Source organism: Lynx canadensis, chromosome D4, assembly GCF_007474595.2.
Source record: "Lynx canadensis isolate LIC74 chromosome D4, mLynCan4.pri.v2, whole genome shotgun sequence".
Taxonomy (NCBI): domain Eukaryota; kingdom Metazoa; phylum Chordata; class Mammalia; order Carnivora; family Felidae; genus Lynx; species Lynx canadensis.
The window spans coordinates 35,041,101-35,066,387 of NC_044315.2; the positions used below are offsets into that span (position 1 = coordinate 35,041,101).

Genomic DNA, 25,287 nt, shown 5'->3' on the forward strand with positions numbered 1-25,287 from the left:
TTAAACCCTTCCAAACCCTTCCAAAATTAGAAGAAAAGGGAACACATCCAAATTCATTTTATGAGGTCACCATTAACCCAATACCAGAACCATACAGATGCCTCAAGGAAAGAAAATTATAGGCCAATACCCCTAATGAACATAAATGCAAAAATTCTCAACAAAATATTAACAAATTGAATTCAACAATACTTCAAAAGGATCATGTACCATGATCAAGTAGGTATGCAAGGATGTTCCAAATTGTAAATCAATCGACATGATATACAAAATGAAGGATAAAAATCATATATAATCCTCTCAATAGATACTGAAAAAGCATTTTACAAAATTCAACATCCATTTATGATAAAATCTGTCAACAGAGTAGGTAAAGAGGGAATGTACCTCTACATAATAACATATATGATAAGTCTGTAGCTAATACCATACTCATGGGTGAAAGGCTGAAAGCTTTTCTCTAAAATCAGGGAAAAAACAAAGATGCCCACTCTTGACAATATCATTCAACATGGTATTGGAAGTCCTAAGCAGAGCAATTAGCAAGAAAAATAAATAAAACACATCCAAAGCAGAAAAGAAATAAAACTGTCACCATTTGCAGATGACTTCATATATATAGAAAACTCAAAAAATAAAACACTAAAAAACTGTTCAACTAATCAACAGATTCAGTAAAGTTGCAAGATACAAATCAATACACAAAATCTGTTGCATTTCTACACATGAATAATGAACTATCAGAAAATATTAAGAAAACAATCTCATTTACAATGGCATTAAAAAGAATAAAATACTTAGGAATAAATTTAACTGAGATGAATGACTTGTACACTAAAAAGTATAAGACATTGATGAAAGAAACTGCAGACAACACAAATGCCTGGGAAAACGTTCTGTGCTGATAGACAGGAAGAAAATTCAAATGGTATTTTCCACATAAATAGAACAAACAATCCTAACATGTGAATGGAACCACAAAAGGCCCCAATAGTCAAAGCAATCTTATAAAAGAATAAAGCTGGTGGCATCACACTGCCTGATTTCAATCCTTTAGTAATTTTATTACTATATTACAAACCTATAGTAATTTACTATATTACAAACCTATATTACAAACCTTTAGTATTAGTAATCAAAACAGCATGATGTTGACATAAAACCAGATACATAAATCAATGAAACAGTATAAAGAACCAAAAAATAAACTCACACATACATGGTCAATTAATTAATGACAAAGGAACCAAATGCATACAATGGGGAACGGTCTCTTAAAAACCATTAAATGATGTTGAGAAAACTTGACATCCATATGCAAAAGAATAAAACTGTAATGTTTTATTCTTACATCACACACTCAAAACAGATTTAAGACACGAATGTATGACCTGAAACCATAAAATTGCTGGAATAAAACATAGCTGGTAAGCTCCTTGACATCAGTCTTGGTGATGACTTTTGAATTTGACACCAAAAGCAAGAGTATGTACATGAGACGCTTTGAAACTAAAAAGCTTTTGCATGGTAAAGACAACCACAACCTACCAAATGGGAGAAAATAATTATAAATCATATATCTGATAAGGGGCTAATAACTAAATTAATAAAGAGCACGTACAACTCAATGCAAAACAACCCTATTTATTTATTTTTATCTTTATTTATTTTTGAGAGAGAGAGAGAGAGAGAGAGAGAGAGAGAGAGACAGCATGAGCGGGGGAGGGACAGAGAAAGAGAGGGAGATAGGCTCCAGGCTCTGAGATGTCAGCACAGAGCTTGACAGGGGATCAAACTTACAACCATGAAATCATGACCTCAGCTGAAGTCAGGTGCTTAACCAAATGAGCCATCCAGGGACCCCATCAAAACAACCCAATTTAAAAATAAGCCAAGAGGGGCACCTGGGTGACTTCCTTGGTTAAATGTCCAACTCTTGATTTCAGCTCAGGGCCTGATCTTATGATTCATGAGTTCATGCCCCACATCGGTCTCTCTGCTGTCAGCGCAGAGCCCACTTGGGGTCCTCTGTCTCCCTTTCTCTCTGCTCTTCCCACAAGCATTCTCTCTCTTTCTCAAAAATAAATAAACATAAGAAAATAATAATAAAATAAAAATAAAAATGGGCCAGCAACTTGAGTAGATAGTTTTCAAAAAACAACATACAGATGGCCAACAGGTAAATTAAAAAGTACTGAATATGACCAATCAAAACCACAATGGTATATCATCCCACACCTGTTAGAATGGCTATTACAAGAAGGATAAGAAATAACAATTGTTGACAAGGATGTGTAGAAAAAGGAACCTTTGTGCACTGATGGTAAGAATGTAAATTAGTACAACCATTATGGAGGTTCCTCAAAAAACTAAAAACTATACCTACTATATGAACTACCATATAACCCAGCAATCCCACTCCCAGTTATTTATCTAAAAAATGAAAATTAAAACAGTATGTTGAAGAAATATCTGCACCCTTAATTCATGACAGTATTATTTACAAATGGCCAAGATATGTGAATGACCTAAGTGTCCATCAATGAACGGATGAAGAAAATGTGAATATATATATGCAAACACACACACACACACACACACACACACACACACACACACACAAAATGGAATACTATTCAGCCAATAAAGGAGGCAATCCTATCATTTGCAAAAGCATGGATGGAGCTTGAGGGCATTATGCTAAGTAAATAAATCAGAGAAATGAATACCATAGGTATAATCTTTAAGAAAAATATAAGACTGCGCTCATACAAACAGAGAGTAGATTGGTGGTTGCCAGAGGTGGGGCATGGGTAATGAAATGGGTGAAGGTGGTCAAAGTTACAAACATCCAGTTATAAGATAAATCACAGGAATGTCATATATAGCATGGTGACTGTCACTACTACTGTATTGCATATTGTACAATTGCTAACAGAGTAAATTTTAAAAGTTCTCATCAAAAAAATGTCTAACTATGTATGGTGACACATGTTAACTAGACTTATTGTGGTGATCACTCTGTAATGTATACAGATACCAAATTAGTATATTGTACACCTGAAACTAATATAATGTTATGTCAATTATACCCCAATTAAATTTTTTCAAGGGCATTATGTGAGATTATTTTCGGTAAATATTACTAATAAGAGCACAATTTGGAAGCATATCATTATAGAATGTAAGATTGTTTACTCAGTGCTTTATCTGGCATCAGGGAGGTAGAAAGTAATTAAAGAAACATTTGAGAAATTTGAGGAGATGAACGACCTGAAGAATGAGTGGAGCTAATAATTATGAGAAGTCTTCCAAGTCTTCCAGGTGAGAGTGGTGGGTATGGACAGCAAGACCTAATAAAAACTGTGAGGCAATAATGTGACTGGTGAATTTAACAGATATCATCTGGCAGGGGAGATGTTCAATATATGTTAATTACCTTCCTTTAGCCTCATCTAAAAATAGTGATGTGGTGGTAATGGGGGATGGATTGAGCATAAGGCGAAAATAGGAGTATTTAGTACATCGCAATTTTTATTGTTGGTTTGTGTTCATAACTGCTGTAACTTGTGTGTGTGTGTGTGTGTGTGTGTGTGTGTGTGTCACTTCTAAGTGGAAGAAGAAAGTACAGGCAATTCTAACACTTTCTACAACACTTATTTATAGATCAATAAAGAAGAAATTAGAACACCTTGAGTTTATTTTGAATCTTCTTCCTAATACCTGTGTGGTTTTGGGCAACTTACTCTGTTTCTGGACATCAGTTTCTGTACAGTTAAAATGGGATGTTTTGACCTTTTTGTATGCACATTTTCCTGTACTATAATTTATTGGTTGTTGTCCACCCTATACTGAGGGCAGTTTGAAGGAAAGCAGTATATTTTTCAAATCCAAATCCTTAGAGTTTGACACTGTTTGGCACAAAGTAAACACACTATAAATGTCTGTTGAATTGACTTACACTGATTATCTGACTTCTAAGTCCTTGCGCAAAGGACATATTACCAGTGATGTTTCTATAATACCTAATATTAATTATAAAATGTCATATTAATGCCTTGGTCCGAGCTACAAAGTAAAACACGAGAAATATATTCCAATTGAAGAAAAGAACGAGATGGACAGTTTGGGTTTACTTTTAGCATCAAAGGACAAACACCTGTTTCTGATAAAGCTAAAAAGAATATACCATATTTAAATCCGAGTAAATCCTCAACTTCAAAAAGAATCTAGACACAAATTCTGGCTATATAGAGAAAAGAATACATCACAGTATTAAGAGATTGTATTCATTTATAACAATGAGCTCTTTTACCTCAGTATGAAAAGAAACATATTTTTAAAACCCTATTCCAAACAGATGTGAAACAGAGAGCTGAAAGGCTGAGACTGTTCTGAATGATGATTTTCACAGAATTTGTAATTCTATATAAAATTAAATACTTTAAGAGTTAATGAGTACTAATAAACTTTTAAATGAGCACATCTTTCAAAATAGGAATATATATAACTCACTCATTTTGTTTACATGACTTTTGTGGCCATTGTAACCAAGAACTTACAAGTTTAGTTTTGAAAATAACAGAAAAGTGGGGTGCCTGGGTGGCTCAGTCGGTTACTCATCCGACTTTAGCTCAGGTCTTGAGCTCACCGTACATGTGTTAGAGCCCTGAATCAGGCTCTGTGCTGACAGCTCAGAGCCTGGAGTCTGCTTCAGATTCTGTGTCCCCCTCGTTCTCTAACCCTCTCCTGCTTGTGCTCTCTGTCTCTCAAAAATAAAGCAATATTTTTTAAAAATTAAGAAAGTAACAGAAATGGAAGGAATGATTTACAACTAAGGTGCTTTGTGATCCCAGCGGAAAGTGTGACCAAGCATATAAGCAGCACTCATTCCTCAGCTGCATTCCTGAAAGTCCTTGACAATTTAAGGGATGGTGGGAAGAGGTGACAAGCCAGTTTCCTGTGAAGTACATGGAAGGAATTAATCTTGGCATGGTAAACCCTCCCTTTTGGATTATCAGACACTTTATTTATAAAAAGAATATGGGAACATATGAAATACATGATACTTCCATCTGTAATATGCTCATGGTAAAAAGTATATATTGTAGGAATCAGACCAAACTAGTAATGCAAAGACTTGAAACAAAAAAAAAATCCAACTTTTTCTAAGCAAATTTTAGTATAAATTGTAATCATTTCTAACTTCCCAGAAAATACCCTCTTCATAAGATTCCCTTATAAATCAAGGATTGGTGTCAAACCGTGGCCAGTTCAAGTGTCCTTTACCATTATGGGAAAAAGGGGAGAACACAGTATACATTTTATAAACAAAATGCTACTTGAGTCTGTCAAGGAATAGGTATAAATACAAGATACTTGGGATTCTCTCTCTCTCTCTCTCTCTCTCTCTCTCTCTGTCAAAAATAAATAAAAAACATTTTAACAATAGTCACACACAATAAGTTAATAGTAGAGCTGGCCTACAACTCAGTCTTCATGACCATGAAGATGTTCCTGGGACACAATATCATTTCCATAGTTATATATATTTTTCAAAGCTATAATAAGTCATTTTCTTTTAAGTTCTTATTTTCTTAAAAATATGAAGGTAAAAATCTTTTTTTAATTATTTTTTAATTTATTATGATTATTTTTTAATATGAAATGTATTGTCAAATTGGTTTCCATACAACACCCAGTGCTCCTCCCAACAGGTGCCCATCACCCACCCTCCCATCCCTCCCACTCCCCATCAACCCTCAGTTTATTCTGAGTTTTTAAGGGTCTCTTATGGTTTGCCTCTTTCCCTTTCTGTAACTTTTTTTTGTCCCCCCTTCCCCCGCCCCCTGGTCTTCTGTTGAGTTTCTCAGGATCCACATAAGAGTGAAAACATATGGTATCTGTCTTTCTCTGTATGACTTATTTCACTTAACATAACACTCTCCAGGTCCATCCACGTTGCTACAAAAGGCCATCAGGACAGATATAGGAAATTTGGGCAGTGCACTAAAGATATATACAATGGCTGCACATTGATTTGAAATAAAAGTGATTAGAGTAACACTCAAAGAAGGTATTTAAGAGTTTAGTCAATATACTTTAAAGTTATAAAGTATATGTTAAAGTCCTGCTACATGGTCAAAATAAGTATTGTAAAATAATAATAGCATAAATCAACCCTCTAAAAATGAAGCTACTAAATGTGACAGCTGAAAAAGACAAAATAGGACTACGCTAATTTTAATGACAAAAAAGTCTTTTTAATAGGAATTAGAACAAAACCATGCCACAATAAAACTGAATTACTCATCTTTATTCTACAGAGGATACCTGTTTGACCTCAAGAAATGTGATCATTCTTCTCCTACCACAACAGATTTTTTTACCTGGATATCCTAGACTTGGCAACAGAAAAAGACCACTTTGCTAAAATGCAGCAATACTACTATGGAATTTAAGCTTTACTAATGTCTTTAAAATCTGAATGTTGGATTCTGGAATGATGATGTCATGCACTTTTTTCTTGAAGTATAGTTGACATATCAATGATGTCATACATTTCAATGAGAATTTCAATTCTCCCCAGTAGAATTTTTAAAGAGATGGACAAGAGTGATACCAGTTCTTGCCAGTCAATTGTTTGCCACTCAGATCATTTGTGTTCATCGGAAGAGAATATTAGTACAACTAATACAAGAATTATAGTACTGAACTATTTTAATGTGGAATGTGGAATGCACAGTGGAATGCACAGTCACCAGCAAAGACACCAAAAACAATTAAAATCTGAGCTCCTTTATAAAAATTTGAGCTGTGAATACTAATCAAGACTTTTGTACGTGCAATTGAAAAATGTTTTTGCTCATTCCTAAAGTCAGGTTTGCAGGACTATTAGTGAGGGAAGCTCCTGAACAGTTATTTTCTTAAGTTTTAATGTATCCCTTGACCTAAGCTTCTGGATTTTCTTTTCAGTATAGATAGCATTTGTAATTATTCAGATACGTTTTGATAGAACAAAATATCCAAGTTTTCTTTTTCTGGGTGAGGGGAAGAAATGTTTGAGAAGTTTTTGAAACAAATATTTTTGTGAAAATTAATGACAGGTTGCAGTACTTCAAGAAGTTGCAATGAAGTTTCTATAAGGGAATTATTCTTTCAAAATAATAAAACTTGATCATACTTGTAATAATTGGAAGAACTATACTAAGCCTTTTCTTTTTAATTTTTTAAAATTTATTGTATTCTCTTTTATTTAGAGAGAAAGAGAGAGACAAAGGCAGAGAGAGAGAGACAGAGAGAGACAGAGAGAGAGAATATGAGCTGGGGAGAGGGGCAGAGGGAGGGAGAATCCCAAGCTGACTCTACACCCAGCATGGAGCTTGTCACAGGGTTCAATCCCACAACCCTGGGATCATGAACTGAGCCAAAATAAGAATCGGATGCACAACCAACTGAGCCACCCAGGATCCCTGGAGATTTCTTTTAGAGAAGCAGATGCCTTCAGGAGAATCTTACAAGAGAAAATATGTGACCCAACCAACCCAGTGTTTTGAGTAATATAGCAAGTACATAGCTACCTACACCTTAAACATGATTTATTTGACTTGGTAGAGTTTTATGTTAGAAAAAGAAATCCTTAGGGTGACTGGGTGGCTCAGTCAGTTTAGCATCTGACTCTTGCTTTTGGCTCAGCTCATGATCTCATGGTTTGTGAGTTTGAGCCCCAGGTCAGGCTCTGAGCTGGCAGCATAGAGCCTGCTTGAGATTCTCTCTGCCCCTATCCTGCTCATACTCTCTCTCTTTCTCAAAATAAATAAGTGATCTTTAAAAAAAATTAAGGAAATCCTACACTATGGTTTATGGACCACTCGTACATCTATTTAACAGAATATTTGTGTATTATATAATACCAAGAAAACATTATTCCAGAATTAGTGTTCTTTTATGATCTTTCTCAGAAATCTTGGTTATATCCATTCAATCTTACACCAAAAACATCCTCACTCTCAGAGACCCATATGAGAACACTGCCATTGTCACACACATATGTACCAAGCCTCTGCTTTCCATATGTAGGAACCATTATACATGTCCAGGTTATAAAGGATATCTCTGAAGCAAGGATAAAGGCTGAAGTGGGATTTCCATTCTGGCATAGGTAGCCATTGGCAGGACAATGTAAAATCCTCCTTATTTAACATCTATTTACATAGCCCCATTCCCCTAAAGCCCACCCACCTTGCCACTTACCTTGCTCAGTATCTTCAGCAAAATGCAATGATATTCTTTAAGCATTATTTAAAAATCACTGTAAGTGTCTATATGGCCTATTGTAAAATTTTACTTTAATAAAAAACATTAAAGATAAAATACAAATTCAAAGCAAGTTTGGTGGTTGTGGCAAAAAGCAATCTACATACAGGTCAAAACTACAAATGCATATGTATGACATCGTACATGGCTGAAAATTAGTGCCTTTGCAAACAAAAGCATTTAAGGTCAGTAACAAAACTCTGTGCTTACATTTTTTTCAGGGAAATTAAACATATTATATAATATTGCCTTTCTTCAATCTCATTTTTGTTATATTTCCATGCTTCCCTATACCTCCTCTATTTTTGAAATTGTGAAAGGCATCTTCTACCATTTATCTCCCACTATCAATAAAACCAATTCAGTATCAACTAGAAAATAGTAATGACACATGCAAAGACCCTTTCATATGCCTCAATATATTTATGCGAAACTTTTCATAGTATCTTGAAAGGAGTGGTTTTCAGGCTGGGACAAAGTGGAAATGACTGTTGTAGTATCTCTCTCAAATACAAAGGGAGGGATATGAGAAGTTGACAGAGTATCAGCTGCAAATCACAGAGCTTCCCTGATATCACATGATATTTGTTGGACCATAAGTCCAGTGTTCTGAGTACACCAAATAGAGGAAGCACAAGCAGAGAATAACAAACATGGATTTTTTTTAATCAGATAGACAGGTACATACATACATACATACATACTTACCTATTATGGTAGTATTTATATTTTGGTGAACACCTGGAGAATTACTGCTTGACTTAGGACAGCAGGGAAGAAATCAAGGGGGGGACATGTTGCTTAACTAACCACAAAATATTCTTTCAGTATATTAGTACCGGGAAAATAATGCCAATAGCTTTATTAGAATCTCTATTTGTTTTAATAAGAGCATTTGTTAATATTCTATGGCAGATGAGTGTCTAAAAAGTAGATGATTTCACTTTCTACTGAAAGGACATTGATCCATGTAGTCTGATTATTGACTCTAGTCACCCTGAGGAACAAACTACTAATATGAAGTAAAACTGCTTAGTGCTAAGGAAATATGTTGAAAAACTTATAGTCTCCCAAAAATATAATTTGCTGCCTTACAAAGGTTTTTTGAACTCCATCCTGAAGGTGAAATTAGGTGAGAGGAACAAGCAGACACAAGGTTAACAGAAATTGTTGAAAGGACGTAACACTGAAGGCAGACTGTATTCCAGATGTAAAGGTGAGTAATTATTGTAGAGGTAAATTTTAATGTCCCCCAACTATTTTAGAGGCCATTAATGACTGCATGAAATACTTCAAGAGGCATAATTTGTTGTGCCCCCTTCCATAGTAGTGTATTTAAATTATTTCAGTTCCAGGTAATTGTATACAATTATGTTGATCTCCAGTCCTATGTGTGAAGAAAAGAGGTTATGTGTAATTAATTAGTTGTTGTAGAAATGATGCTAGAGGGCATGTTGGTGGCATTTAAATGAGTACATCTCCTAAAAAGTAAAAATGAGAAAGCATATGGAGACTTCCACTATAAAAGGCAAAAAAAGAATGAGACATAAGAGGAGGTGTTGTTTTAGGTCATTCCAAAAAAGTAAAGAGCCAAACATAGATTACTCTGAGCACCACACCAAAATAGACTCATTTAAGGCATGCAGAATCTTTTTAACTTAAGAAAAAGGAAAACTGTTATATAGCCCTCATGCCAGATAAGCTTAAAGAACTAAAAGTAGTATTGCGAGAAAGTTGTTCATTCTTCAACAGAAAGTGTTCCATTTCAAAATTAGATCTATGTCTTGTATTTTTCCCTACTTCATGTTGTTTGGTTCACCTAAAGGTATTTGTTAAAGAAATAACAGCTGATTTTTATTAAATACTTTAGTACAGATTTTACCAAGACTATTATTGGGGGGGGGGGGCTGCATTATCTACTTTGCCAAGCAAATAAGTGGTACCTCAGATTAGTCGGTGACAGGAGAGAACTATTTTATTTTATTTTTTAATGTTTATTTTTATTTTTGAAAGAGAGAGAGAGAGACAATGCTTAAGCAGGGGAGAAGCAGAGAGGGGGAGACACAGAATCGAAGCAGTCTCCAGGTTCTGATCTGTCAGCACAGCCTGACATGAGGCTTGAACGCACGGACCTTGAGATCATGACCTGAGCCAAAGTCGGACACTTAACTGAATGAGCTACCCAGGTGCCCCAAAGAGAGTACTTTTTACAGTAAAACAAATTTTTTTTCAAAATATACCTTTGGGAACATACTCCAAATTTTAGAATTACCCAAACACTATAATGTCCATTTTCCCAAGAATAATTTGATTAGTTTGGGTAGGCTTTATGTCATTGTAAAAAAAAAAAAAAATCCTCAGTGACTTAAGACAAAATAACACTTCCTATTCTTCTAAATGGGCTATGGAACTGAAGGACTCACCACAGCAGTTATCTTCCATCAGTGAATCAGGGATCCAGGATGATCTAATCTTATGGCTCCATTATTTCAACCTCATACCTCCTATGCAGAGGCACAGAGGCTAGAAAAGCACACGGAGGTTTTTCACCTTCCAGCCCAGAAGTGGCAGATTTCACTTCCGCTTTTCCTTAACTAGAAATAACCTCATGGCCCCACCAAACTGTAAGGTGGAAGGAACATATAATCTCCTTCTTGCCTAAGAGTGAAAGGAAAGCCAGAGGTTGATGTGCACTAGCAACCTTTCTCACACTATCCTCATGACTTCCAATAACCTGCTATCCCAGCAAGAAACAATGCAAGGTCTAAAACAAAGGCTCAGAATTTTACACAGCACCAGATTTCAAAGAAAAAAAAAATAAGTAAAAGCAGCACAATTATACAGAATACATAAAATGATGGTCCCTGAAGTCAGGGTCTTGTCGTATTTTATATCACTCAACCTCTACCAGACTGTTTGCATAAATAATTTACTCGATAAATTGTGAGAGGATGTATAGAGAAATGAATTGGCGCAAGTATGAATCCTTCCTTTGGTCTCTGAACATATGATTTATATTCATACCATGATAATTCACAGCAGTATAACATACTAACAGTAAACAATTATAGTAACTGTATATTGTCTTAAAATTTAGAGCATTTTGGTATATCAATTAAGCCTATGAGGTAGGCACATGTGAGTGTTTCATTCCCTTCAGTTTTCACATACAACCGAAGAACCTTACAAAACATGCAATATTTTAACACCAAACATTTAATTTTCAAGGGGGTAGTACTTTACAATATCAAGATATTTTGGCTTATTTCTGAGAAGTATTTTAAACCCTTTATATTGAAGATAGCACTCAATTCTTTGAAGACACAATATTCAGTTGAATAATTTGTATCACTTGAAAGAAATTCCATGACTAATGTTAAGCACATGAGTGTAATTTGCAGGTTGCCTGTAATACTGTTAAAAACATTCAGGATGGCCAAATTTACATAAAATTTGCATTAAAAAACCTAGAACATGAATGAGAATAAAGTGTCCATTAATCACCATTGTCCAAATACAGAAAGATTATGTGTTTCCAAATATTCTGTTTTTGTTACTAAGGACAAAGATATATGTATGTAGATTTCTATCATATATATGATAGATTTCTATCATATATATGTATAGCTATGTATATATGGCATAAAAGATATGTGAGAGATATATATGATATAAAAGATACATACACACACAATTTGGGCACAGTCTGTGACAGTTTTTCCCACTTAGATTTAAACTAAGCAAGCTTTTAAATTAGACAGAGAAAGACAAATACCATATGACTTCACTCATATATGGAATTTAAGAATCAAAACAGATGAACATAGAGGAAGGGAAAACAAAAATAATATAAAATATAGGGAGGAGGACAAAACATAATAGACTCGTAAATACAGAAAACAAACTGAGGGTTGCTGGAGGGTTGTGGTGGGGGATGGCTAAATGGACAAGGGCTATTAAAGAAGACACTTGTTGAGATGTGCACTGGATGTTATACATAGGGAATGAATCACTAGATTCTACTCCTGAAATCATTATTGCACTATATGCTAACTACATTGGATATATATTAAAAAATAAAAATAAAAATAATAATAAATAAAAAATAATAATAAAATAAGCAAGCTTCCATCTTCTCAAATAACTGTACAAGTACAAAGATTAAATCTCATTTTAACCTCATATGTATCAACTTTCTTAAGGACTGCAGATCAGGGTTATTACTCCAGTACATGTAGAATTAAGTTTTATTAAAAGCTTACTGGGAAAAGTTTTCTTTAGGAAGGCATATCAATGGAATATTTGAAATCCTAGGAATGAATTGAAATCTCAGTGTCTTAATTTACTAATTGATTGCACATGAACTAATTAACCTCTGAAACCCTTAGTATCCTTAGCTCTAAAATGGTGGCTAAAATGCATGACTCAAAGTATTATTGGAAGGTTTAAATGAGACTACATAGAAAAAGTACCTAGCCTGGTACCTGATATACAGTGAATGTTTAAAAATGTGAATTCCCTTCAACTGTACATAATTGTGCATATGTTATTATTATGACCTCTTAAAAGGTCCAAACTCCAGGTGCAGAAAATAAAATTTATGAATTGGAACAGATTGCTGCAATTGCACATACAGATACAAAATTCAGTGAATTGTAAGAATTAAACACATTATATTATATAAGTGAAAAAGTGCTGCAATAAGGTTTTCTGGAAATATTTTCATCTTTAGTGTAGGCAATGTTAGCGCTTTATATTGAAGTGAATTTTTATTGCTGACATTTAGTTCCAGACTAAATGTTATTTTTGTGCCTTGAGAGTGATATCATAATTGAACAGTCTATATTTTAATTTATTTACTTTGTAATATTTTGCATATGCTCATTTATATTTCAGTACTATTCTGATTTGAATTTTACATTCATTTACTTTTCTCTACATTGCACCCTAAAAACAGTTTTCTACCGTGTATCACGTAATGCAGAATTTGTTACAGGTAATGTTATTAATCATCCTCCATGTTCATACCATTCTTTATTTTGAATATCACAATTGGATAGAAGCAAATAATTATAGAAATTAAATTTTAGGTTTGGTCTTTATAAGTGTATGTGGGATCCTAAATAAGTTAGTTAATTGAAAATATTTCTTATAGAACTATGAATCCCTCTGTTCACAGAAGCAGAAATGGTGACAATGGAAGCTGACAGAGGAAGAGATTGAGAAATGTGGCCTGCTTTGAGTTTCCAGGTTTTTACTACAGGAAGACTGCTTTTGAATAAGTGTGGTGGAATTCCATTAAATCTTACATAACAGATTGGGGGGTGGGAAGAAAAACCTATAGAAAACATGGTGGGATCTAGGAGTCTGAGAGTGTTGTTTTAGAATGAATCATCTGTCTTATGAGACATGGATTAGAAATGAGATGAATTACAAGATGGAAGAAAACCCAGAAGATAAGTAAGTGTGATGATCAGAATTGGAAGAACACACTGCCAATTTAAATGAGGAAAGATGGGGCACCTGGGTGGCTCAGTCGGTTGAGCATCCGACTTCGGCTCAGGTCATGATCTCACAGTCCATGAGTTTGAGCCCTAGTCAGGCTCTGTGCTGACAGCTCAGAGCCTGGAGCCTGCTTTGGATTATGTGTCTCCCTCTCTCTCTGACCTTTCCCCATTCATACTTTGACTCTCTCTCTCTCTCTCTCTCTCTCTCTTTCTCTCAAAATAAGTAAACATAAAAAAATTTTAAATGAGGAAAGAAAGTGGAATTGAGATAAGGTCCAATCCCACTAATACAAAGAAGAAAAGGTTTTTAGGGTTGGAAGACAAATCCAGGAACTCTGGGATTTGTAATGATGGACATAGGGCTATAAAATTTCTTCTGTGAGAACCACTAAGATCCATTAAGTGTCTCCTTCTTCCCTAAATGTTTTCCATTTGCACAAAGTACTGAAGGCATGGGAGGCTAACCCTCATTCTTATCCTGAGAATAGATAGTGGCTGAGAATGCAATCAAGACTTTTAAAAATTGCTAAAGAAAAATATAAACTTCAAATTTCTCTTGCTCCTATTTATGGCTAAATATGGAACACTGAGTTTATCATTGTAAGTAGATGGTTTTCTGTTTGTTTGGGAGCAATTTCTTCACACCCCTATACAAAGGTAATGCAAAATCCTACTCACGCCTAGTAAAAGTCTGCACAATAAAGAGAAACTGGTCTTCTTTGTAGGCTGGGTAAAATTTTGGCAGACTGTTATGATATTAATATACTCTACATTTGCATGGGTGGACTTAAATAAAAAGAACACCAAAGTGGATTCTGCCAGGAGGGGAATGAGGGCGTATACAATACAATGGTGCCTGAGGAGAGACTGAGGATGCCATCCTCTTTGGAAATGCATATTCAGTAGTTTCAGGATCAGTAAGACCTGATACAAGCTTAAATTTCCGTTTTCATGCTATATTTCTGTTAGCTTAACTTCAAGTCTTCAGTAATAATTTTTAAACAAGACAGTTTACTGTCAACTTTGATACTGTTTGGCAGGAGTTGCAGACTGGGGTGGCCTGACATCGCACAGAAAAGTCATGAGAAGATGGCCTTAGAAGGTACTAGTTGAGAAACCATGAGAAGCATTTGAGAGCAAGAGGTAATATGCAACACAAAGACATGCTGAATTCTCACCAAGCTCCCATTCTAACTGAGCTCTAAACAGTTACTAATGTACAATGGTGTATAAGACTGTATTCCTGCAATCTGCCAAGGTGGGATCTCATATTGTTCATAGCTGGGAATTATAGAAAAGGTGGCCCTAGAAATATTTTTTAATGGGACTCCCAGGCTACACAAAAATAAAAATCCAAGATAGAGTATTTAGAAAATTAAATAAGAGAATATGAGATTAAATGTTTTTTAACCTTGCAAAGATTCAGAGCATAGGAGGATCACAGTTTATGAATTTGAATGTTATCAAACTACCAATAATATTTGGAGGAAAATAAAAGGATTGGGTAGATTCTAAGATGAATAAAAATCTGTTGTCTGTAAAAATACAATAAAAAAACTTCAACCTTAGCATCACATCTATTTAAACAAACAATATATGCTTCCCATGTGTATGATGTATGTACCAGGCGAATGCCATAAGAAATTTAAGAATTTCCCCATGAAAAGGAGCAGTGCTTTCAGGGTGTTTCCACTTGTATATTATGTAAACTATAATACCCACATTGTAGGAATGAAAAATTTTTTTAAATCCAGTCATTATTCTCAGCCCCCATGGTTTTTATCCAAGATGCAACTGTTGCAATTTATTTTAAAAGAAAATTTTTCCAATTGAAACTTTCTACCTCTTACCTGAATAATCCTCTTTTCTATCTCAGACTCTTTCCATGGTAAGTTTTGTTTCCTTAAGGAGCAAATTCTCCCTTTCTTTGGAGTATTTTCCTGACCCGTGAAGTTTACTCTTGCAAGTAGTGTCTGGACTTAACAGATCCTCCTACACAGGTAAGAAGTAACTGACCTTCTTCTACTGGCCTTCTGAGATTCAGCCTCAGGTGGTATAAATGAGGGGAGAACTAAGAAAATGGATTAAACCTGAGAGAGGAAAAGAACCATCCTCCAAGGATTTGTGGCAATGCTACATTAAAAAAAAAAGTCTTACCATATATTTGAAGTCACCAGATGATCCAGGAGTCCAAGCCTAAAAAGAAAATAATAGAAAGATTTGGGGGGGGTAGTTTTAGTGTTCTGTTTTTAAAAAAAATACAATGAAATTTTATAATTCTACAAAATCATTACAAGTATTGCAGACTGATGAGTATACTGTAGGAAACCATTTTCCAAGGTGAAAAATGTTTTTCACTTAATGTGTTTATTTGATTTCCTATTGTGTCATTAAAACAAAGAAAGGGAGTAGTCTTGCTCCTAAAACTATATTTCCAATTATTCAGGTGGCCATAATCATTATTCAGTTTTATTCTTTAAGTTCTCAATGGAAGGGGAAATATGATCATTAAATGTACTTGAAATTCTCTATTTATTGCTTGCATTTAATTTTCCTGTGGGTGAGGCAAAGCAAACCTTCATTTTTAAAAGTTTTTCCAATTTTTCTGCCTTTGCTGGCTATCAGGCAGCAATTAGTTTGGGTTTTGATTCATTTTTGAAAAGTAAATCCATGGAAGATATTATAATGATAAAAATAAAAGAGTTTTAATTTCCAAATTATATTGAAATGCAGCTTCTATTTTTTAAAGGGTTTTGAAGTTCAAATGAAAGGCAATATCTGAACAGCAGAAATCCCCAAGAGGAGACCTAGCACCTGCCACAGGCTGCAAAGGTTTTATAAATGTTGTCTTGTGTAAAGGCTATGGCAAACATTGTGAGGCCTTTTGTAAATATGCCTGCCTTTCTCTGTGTTTGAGCAGAAATATTGAACTTCTAACCATTATTATTATAAAATAAAGGGTTTTTTTTTTCTTAAAAAAAAACATTTGATGATCACCTTTTCTTTTTGCCTTGGGAAACAAGTTTGAAATTACATATTGTACGATTGAGGAAACATATCTTTCTTTGAAAGAGAATGAAAAATACAATAAGTGTGAAAAATAATTGACACCATGAGTCTTGGGTTTTATGTGCATATGAGTATGTATTTCCCCCTTATTCTCAGAGCATCTAAATTAGATTCTCTGATCAGAATTATAGCCATAATGCTGGATCCTAATTGGTAACAAATCACCCAGAATGAATCTATTAAAAATTCCTTCTCTAGGACCTGGAATCAGTTGAGAAGACCAGTGGTTCACTCAAGAGAAACAAGTAATGGCTTTTGTTGTATTATGAGAGAGCTATTGGAATTCCCTAGCCTACCTTCATAGGTGTAAAGTCTCTTGGAAGCCTCTATTCTAGGATCTGAGTCCCAAGCATAAGAGCCATAGAGAATATCTGGTATATTTTCATTCCATTTAATATTTTAAGTTATTTAATTGTGTAAGTTGAAAACCACACAAGAAACTTGCAAAAGTACAAATGTATAAAGTTCCATAAATAATCACAAAGTTAAACACTCATGTAATCACCACACAGCTCAGTAACTACAACATGACTAACACTTAGAAGCCCGCAGCTTTTTGTCACAGGGTGTACATGGATACACACACTTATATACACCTGGCATACACACAGACACACAGCATATATACATAACACATATCCACAAACACATATACACACTGCATACACACACTTATATACACATAGCCTGTGCACACACACACCCACACACACACACACACAGTTTGAACCCACTTGATTACCCATGGGTTGTGCTAAAGCACAGGTTCAAATGAAAATATAAATTATCTAAGGCAACACAGATGCATGTGGTGATTTTTGGAAATGTAACATGGACAGCGCATCATCATAAATCTGCAGGATATATTGACTATGCATTGCCAGAGTGGGACAACCCTTTGAACATATCATGTAATGTCATTGAACATACTGTAATCTTGATAAGCTATGTAAGATATATATCTATGTTTCCAGACTTTTTGGTCATCCTATGATTTTATTTTGCCACAGTTTTGAGCTTTATATAATTGGAATTGAACACTAGGTTTTCTTGTATGTCTAGTTTCTTTCCATTAACATGTGCTTTTGAACTTCATCTATCATTTCACTTGTAGCTATAATTAATTCCCATTACTCTGTAATACTCATTTGATAAATATTATACAATCTATATATTCAATTCTCTTTTGGTAGAGATATAGTTTCTGCTTTTTAGTTATTATGAGTCATTCTATGATCATCATTTTAAAACATGTATGTATATTTATGTTTGATATTTTTCTAGGAGTAAATCACTAGGTCAAATAATATGAATATGTTCTACTTTAGCAGATCTTTACAAATAATATATGAGAGTTGCTACTGTGTCAAAATTCACCTGAAAGTATGTTTATTCTGCTTGATTTTAGTCATTACCATGTTGAATATACTTTTCCATTTCCTTGATTATTGAGTTTTAGTGCATTTCTATATATTAGCTATTAGCTCTGTGTGTGTGTGTATACATACATACAAAGAAGTTATTTTCGGGGTGCCTGGGTGGCTCAGTTGGTTAAGCATCTGACTCGTGATTTCAGCTCAGGTAATGATCTCATGGTCATGAAATTGAACACCATGTCTGGCTCTCCACTGAGTGTAGAGCCTGCTTAAGGTTCTCAATCTCTCTCTCTCTCTCTCTCTCTCTCTCTCTCTCTCTCTCTGCCCCTCTCCACTATTCATGCTCTCTCTTTCCAAAATAAGCATTTTTAAAAAATAAAATTATAAAACTAAATTAAGAACATAAGATAGTTTCAATTTTCTTTCCATTTTCTGTGGATTGTCTTCTCCATATTGATTTGGTAAAAGTGTTTTATGTATTCTAGGTATGAGCACTTTCATGGTTATATGTGGTGGAACTATATTTCCCACTCCTGGCTTATCCTAATACTTACTTATTGTGACTTTTATTTAATACTAAGTCTGAATTTTACTACAAATTTATTTATCTTTTTAAAATATTTATTTAATTTTGAGAAAGAGACAGAGTACAAGCAGGGGAGGGGCAGAGAGAGAGGGATACAGAGAATCTGAAGCAGGCTCCAGGCTCTGAGTTGTCAGCACAGAGCCCGATGCAGGGCTCAAACCCACAAATAGTGAGATCGTGACCTGATCTGAAGTTGTACAGTTAACTGACTGAGCCCTGACTGGTGCTCAGGTTTACCTGACAGTTAACTGACTGGTGCCCCTGAATTTTATCACATATAATTAACAATCTATTTTTATTTCTGAGTCCTGTTTATTACACAAAATGTTTATATATATTCTATATTTTCTCCTAACAGCTTTGTTATGTTATGATTCTTTTGTCTAACATATAATCAAAGAACATATCTGAAATTAATATTTGCTCAATGTGACTTGGGGTAAAACTTAGATATTTTACAAATTGCTCCAACAAAATTTATTGAAAGTATCTTAACTTTTCTTACTGCTCTACAATGCTAGTGTTGTCATAAATGCCCATAGATGCTTGGCTTCATGTCTAGATGTCAGTGCATTGCATTTAACTATGTATCTATACCACACTATCTCACATAACTTTATAATATACCTTGGTATCTGTAGAGCAAGCTCTTCTACCTTTCCTTAAGAGTTTGCTAAACTTGCTTTAATATAATTCACATAACATAAAAGTCACTATTTTATTTTATTTTTTTATTTTTTTTTTATGAAATTTATTGACAAATTGGTTTCCATACAACACCCAGTGCTCATCCCAAAAGGTGCCCTCCTCAATACCCACTATTTTAAATTGTACTATTTAGTGGTTTATAGTCTGTTCACAACATCATGCAAGCATCACAAGTAATTCCGGAACATTTCTGATGCCTCAAAAGGAAACTGTATCCACAACCTACTCCTCTTCTCCCTTACTCTCTTCCCCAGGCAATCTGTAATCTGGCTGTATGGGATATTTTGTACAAATGAAATCATACAATATGTGGACATTTCTGTCTACTTATTTCACTTAGCATGTTTTCAAAATCCATCTATCTGTGTTGCTGCGCATAGCAGTATTCCCCACCTTTGTATTGCTTAATAATATCCCATTGAATGGCTATGGAATATTTTGTTATTTAATCATTAGCAGAGGGATATTTTGGCTGGTTTTACTTTCTGGCTATTAAGAATAATACTATTATAAACATTTGTGTACAAGGTATTGTGTAAAAATATCTTTCAATCCTCCTGGGGGTATACTTAGGAGTGGAATTTCTGGGCCATATGATAACTCTGTGATTAACTGTTTGAGAAACTGCCAAATTGTTTTCCACACTGGGTACACCGATTTACATTCCTACATGCAATGCATGAGGGTTACAATTTCTCCACCTACAATTCTGCGCTTACTATTTTCCACTAAAAAATGATGGCCATTATACAGTGGGAGGGTGATGCTGTCTCATTGTGGTCTTGTTTTGCATTTCCCTAATGACTAATGATGTTGAATGCTTTTTTTTATTCAATTATTCAAATAAGTTGAATACTTATTTTATTGGTTACTGGCTATTTGTATAACTTTGGAGAAATGGCTATTCAAATTCTTTGTCCACTTTTTAATTTGGGTTGTTTGTCTTTTTATTCTTTCATACTCACTACTTTACATTCTGGATATTAACTCTTTACCAGATATATGATTTGAGAACATGGTCTTCCATTCCATGGATTGCCTTTTCTTTCCATTTTCTTATTTATCACAATAATGTAGAACTTTCTATGTAGAGGTTTTTTACCTTTCATTAGTGCATTTCTATTTGATTTTTTAAAAGTTTTTATTTAAATTCCAGTTACTTAACATACATTGTAATACTAGTTTCAGTGCACAACACAGTGATGAATTCCAAACAATACGTAGTGCTCATCATATCAAATGCACTCTTAAGCCCCATCACCTATTTAACCCATCCTCCCACTCACCTGCTCTCTGGTAACTATCAGTTTGTTTTCTAGAGTTAGTCTGTTTCTTGGTTTTCCTCTCTGCTTTTTTTCCTTCTTTGACTGTTTTGTTTCTTGAATTCCACATGAGTGAAATTATATGGTATTTATCTTTCTGTGACTTTTTTTTTTTTTTTTTTTTTTTTTGCTTAGCATAATACTCTCCAGTTCCATTCATATCATTGCAAATGGCAAAATTTCATTCTTTTTTCAGGTTGAGTATATACCACATCTTCTTTACCCATTCATCGGTCAATGGATACTTGGACTGTCTTCATAACATAGCTATTGTTGATAATGCTGCTATAAATATTGGGGGTGCATATATCTCTTTGAATTAGTATTTTTATGTTTTTTTTTGGGGGGGGGGTAAATACCTAGTCTTGCAATTGCTGGATCATAGAATAGTTCTAGTTTTAAACTTCTTGAGAAACCTCCATACTGCTTTCCAGAGTGGCTGCACCAGTTTGCACTCCCACAATGTAGGTGCCTTTTGAGGTTTTTTTTTTTTTTACTTTCATTAATTTTTAATGGTTAATATTTCCTATAACATGAAAGTAACTGAAAAATATTTAAAATAAAGAGGTGTTAAGTTTCTTTTTCTTAACTTTATTTATTTTAAAAGAGAGAGAGAGCATGCGCAAGTGAGGGAGGGGCAGAGAGAGAGGGAGAGAAAAATACCAAGCAGGCTCCATGCTGTCAGTGCAGAGCCTGAGGTGGGGCTCGATCCCACGAATGTGAGATCATGACCTGAGCTGAAATCAAGAGTTGGATACTTAACTCATTGAGCCACCCAGGCGCCCCTAAAACACTTCAAGTTTCAATATTTTAAGAATGTCAGTCAGAATTTATTATAATTTTGCTTTGCTGGTATTATCTATTTGATATTTTTATGCTATTAGATGTGGCACTTTTATTTGCTATTCATCATTTGTATATAGAAATGCAATTAATTTTTAACTGACTTTATATTGAGCATCATTGGTGGAATCATACAGTTAAAATGACAATTCACCTCTATGTTCTTTTCAATTTACTATCTGTACTCTCACATCGTATGCAAATGATGTGAGTTTCATATGTTCCGTTTAAATCCTTGAAATTTAAAACTCATGCTTATATGAATGCATGTGTGTTTGCGTGGGTACATACATGTATGTGTATATTTTGTTTTTTCGCACTTTCTAGGACTACCAGGACAACAGTGAATAGAAGATGGGCATCCATCTCTTGATCTCAAGGGGAACCTTTTACCCTTAAATCCAGTATTTTGCTGTAGGTGTTAGGTAGATATACTTTATCAAATTGAGAAAGGTTCCTTCTATATCTATTTACTAAGAGTTTAGGTATACAGGTTTTTTATTATTCATTACATTACTTTAATATAAGGTTTAATAATCCTATATTTAACAGGATTTATTCATGATTAATATTTAACAAATATTTAATAAATAACTTAAAAATTATTTAATAATTAAATAATCCTATTTAATATAGAATTATTTAGATTGTCTTATTCTTTCTCTTATCAGTTTTAAAATGTATTTACTACAAACTTACTGCATTCAAAATTTCGATTTTTTAAAAGTAATTTTGAACAGCCTCTCAAAATCATTTTAATATCTTCAGGATTTACAGAGATTTGACTTTTTATTCCAACTGTAAGTTATTTTTGAGCCCTCTCATTTTTTTTTACCTTGGTCAGTCACATGAATATCTCCCACTTTTATCAGTTAATTCAAAGAACCAATTTTGGTGTGTTGATCTTCTCTATGGTATATTTGGTACAATATGCATAGTAATATTTTTCATGATCTTACCTCCTGATTTTCATTATTTCTCCTCTTCATCTGTATTTGGGTTAAATGTTCTGTTTGCTTCCAACGTCAGGAGATGGATGCTTATAACTGATTTTCTACCTCATTCTTTTCTTCTTTGTGTATTTAAAATATACTTTCATCTAACATTGACTTTAGTTTGGTTGCACAGAATTTTAACTTTTATTAAGTTAAATTCATTCATAAATGTCTTGAAGTTGTCTTTGTTGTGTTTTTTTTTTAACTCAAGAGTTATTCCAAAAATATGTATTTTAATTTTCCTAATACCTGGAGAGTTTCTAGTTCAAATTAATTTGTGCATAAAGCATGTATGCTATATGATGTAAATCCTGTTAAATATTGAAACTTGCTTTACAATTCAGCATTGGTCAACTTATATAAATGTTCTGTGTGATTCTGAAAATAATATATACTCTTCATTTGTGTGCATGGCTCTACAGACATAAATTATATTAAATGTGTTAATCATGCTGGAAGATGAATGCTCTAATCTCCCAACATAACTTTGAATTTTATTTTTTCCCTTTTGCACCCATAATTATTTTTATTTGAAAATGTTAGGCTACATTAAGAAACACATACAAATTTATAAATTTTATATCCTTCTGTTCATGAGAAACTTATGAAGTAGTTCCATTTTGCCTCTAATACTACATTTGTTTCTAAATTGATTTTGTTGGAAATTAATAGATATATAACAACATTTGCATGGACTTTTCTCAACAAAGAGCAAATAACTCTAGTAGAAAGAAATAGATGTTAATGTTAATACATTGGGGGTCAACTCAGTGGCGAAAGTTGCCACCTCTTCTGAGGAGACTCAAAGAAGGTTTTAACTGGGGTGAATATATATTCCAAATAAGAAACAGTGTAGGTAACAATATGGGTATGTACATAGTGTATTTAATGACATTCTATGTAGCTGGACTTTAAGTTATGTGATGGAATGATATATAACCAATATTTGAAGATATACTTTAAGACCAAAATTGAAGGGTTTGATAACAGCAAGACTTTGAAGATAAGGAAGAGAAGATTTTGTAACAGGGAGATGATGCCTTTAACTAAACTGAAGCAATCTGAAGAGGTAGTAAAGGAAATGGAAAGTAAATTTTTAACGTATTGAATTTTACAATTTTGTAGCTTCTCTAGGCGGTAGTTTTAGTAACCAAGCTGATATACATATTTGGAGTTCAGAAGAAAACTGGAGATACAGATTGGGAATTTATCAGTGTTTTAGTGATAGATGAAGCATGGGAGATAAGGAGGGAACAAAAGTATGACCAATAATTGATACTTAGGAGAACATCAACACCTCTGGAAGAGGCAGAAAAAATGCAATATGCAAAATTGTCTGAAAAACATAAGAGATGTAAGAGCAAGGAGCCAAGAACAAAGGGTCAGAAATCTAAAATGTTCTTCAGAGTATTCCAAGATGATGAAACAGAAATTTGGCCTTCATAATTGCTTTAGTAAGCGACATTTAAGCATAATGTTGAGATCAGAAGCTTAACATTTTGAGTGATGAATGGTAATTCAAAGATATATAGTTAATTGAATACACACACACACACACACACACACACACATAGTGAATTGTGATAAAGAAAGGAAGAGGGCAGAAACAAGGTTTGTATGTGGTGATGGAGTTAGAGAAATGTAGCTCTAATTTACATACAAGTTTTCTTAAACATTTTAGATAAAAGAACCTCATCCATAATCTCAGTTAGCCTTAAAAAATATTGGGGCTCCTGGGTGGCTCAGTCAGTTGTGCGTCCGACTTCAGCTCAGGTCATGATCTTCTAGTTCTTGGGTTCAAGCCCTGTGTCGGGCTCTGTGCAGACAGCTCAGAGCCTCGAGCCTGCTTTGGTTTCTGTGTCCCCCTCTCTCTCTGCCTCTCCCCAGCTCACACTCTGTGTGTGTGTCTCTCTCTCTCTCAAAAATTAAAAAAAATAATAAACATTAAAAATTTTGTTTTAAATATGGCAGACATACAAGGACCATTGTACCTGTTCCTCCTCTTCTTCTCACATAAATATGTACCATAAACCTTTTACATTTAGACTCTTGGTTTCCATTTGGATGTATCTCTTAAAGAGTGTCAACTCTTTCCCTCCTACTAGCTTCTTTTGATCAAAGTATGTACTTCAAATAATGTTCACTGGTACCTGTGGGATTATACTCAACCACATTTGATAAAACTTCAAGTTTCTTTTTTATGTTACACATACTCATTATATGGGTATACAGAGACACAGAATCAATTCTATTGTTACTATTTCTTTAGTTTCTTCCTGATAATTGCTGAATATAATTTACCTCTCTCTATGCCATCCAATTTTTCCAAATGATGTCCATTTTTATTCTTTTTACTTAAATAGTTTATTTTTTCCTTTCCATTAAGCTCTTCAGGACACTGTTCCTACTGATGTCTCTCTCCTCATCCTCTCTGCATAGGCTGATGTTCATAGAACTTCTGAGGGTAAGTATGAATAAAAACCTGAGTGCATGAATGACTAAAACCACTTTATGTAAGTGGAAAGTCACCTGCCAAATACCTCGTTCAGATCCTTCAGAGGGAAG

The 25,287-nt window shown here is 34.1% G+C and overlaps 1 long non-coding RNA gene across 1 annotated transcript in view; it reads right to left on the minus strand.

Moving 5' to 3' along the window:
- The window catches only part of LOC116738427, a 362,032-nt gene that overhangs the window by 304,351 nt on the left and 32,394 nt on the right, over positions 1–25,287 (minus strand). The window contains exon 2 of the long non-coding RNA XR_004344354.1: positions 15,981–16,019. This is a non-coding gene — a long non-coding RNA (uncharacterized LOC116738427). The remainder of the gene's footprint in view (positions 1–15,980; positions 16,020–25,287) is intronic.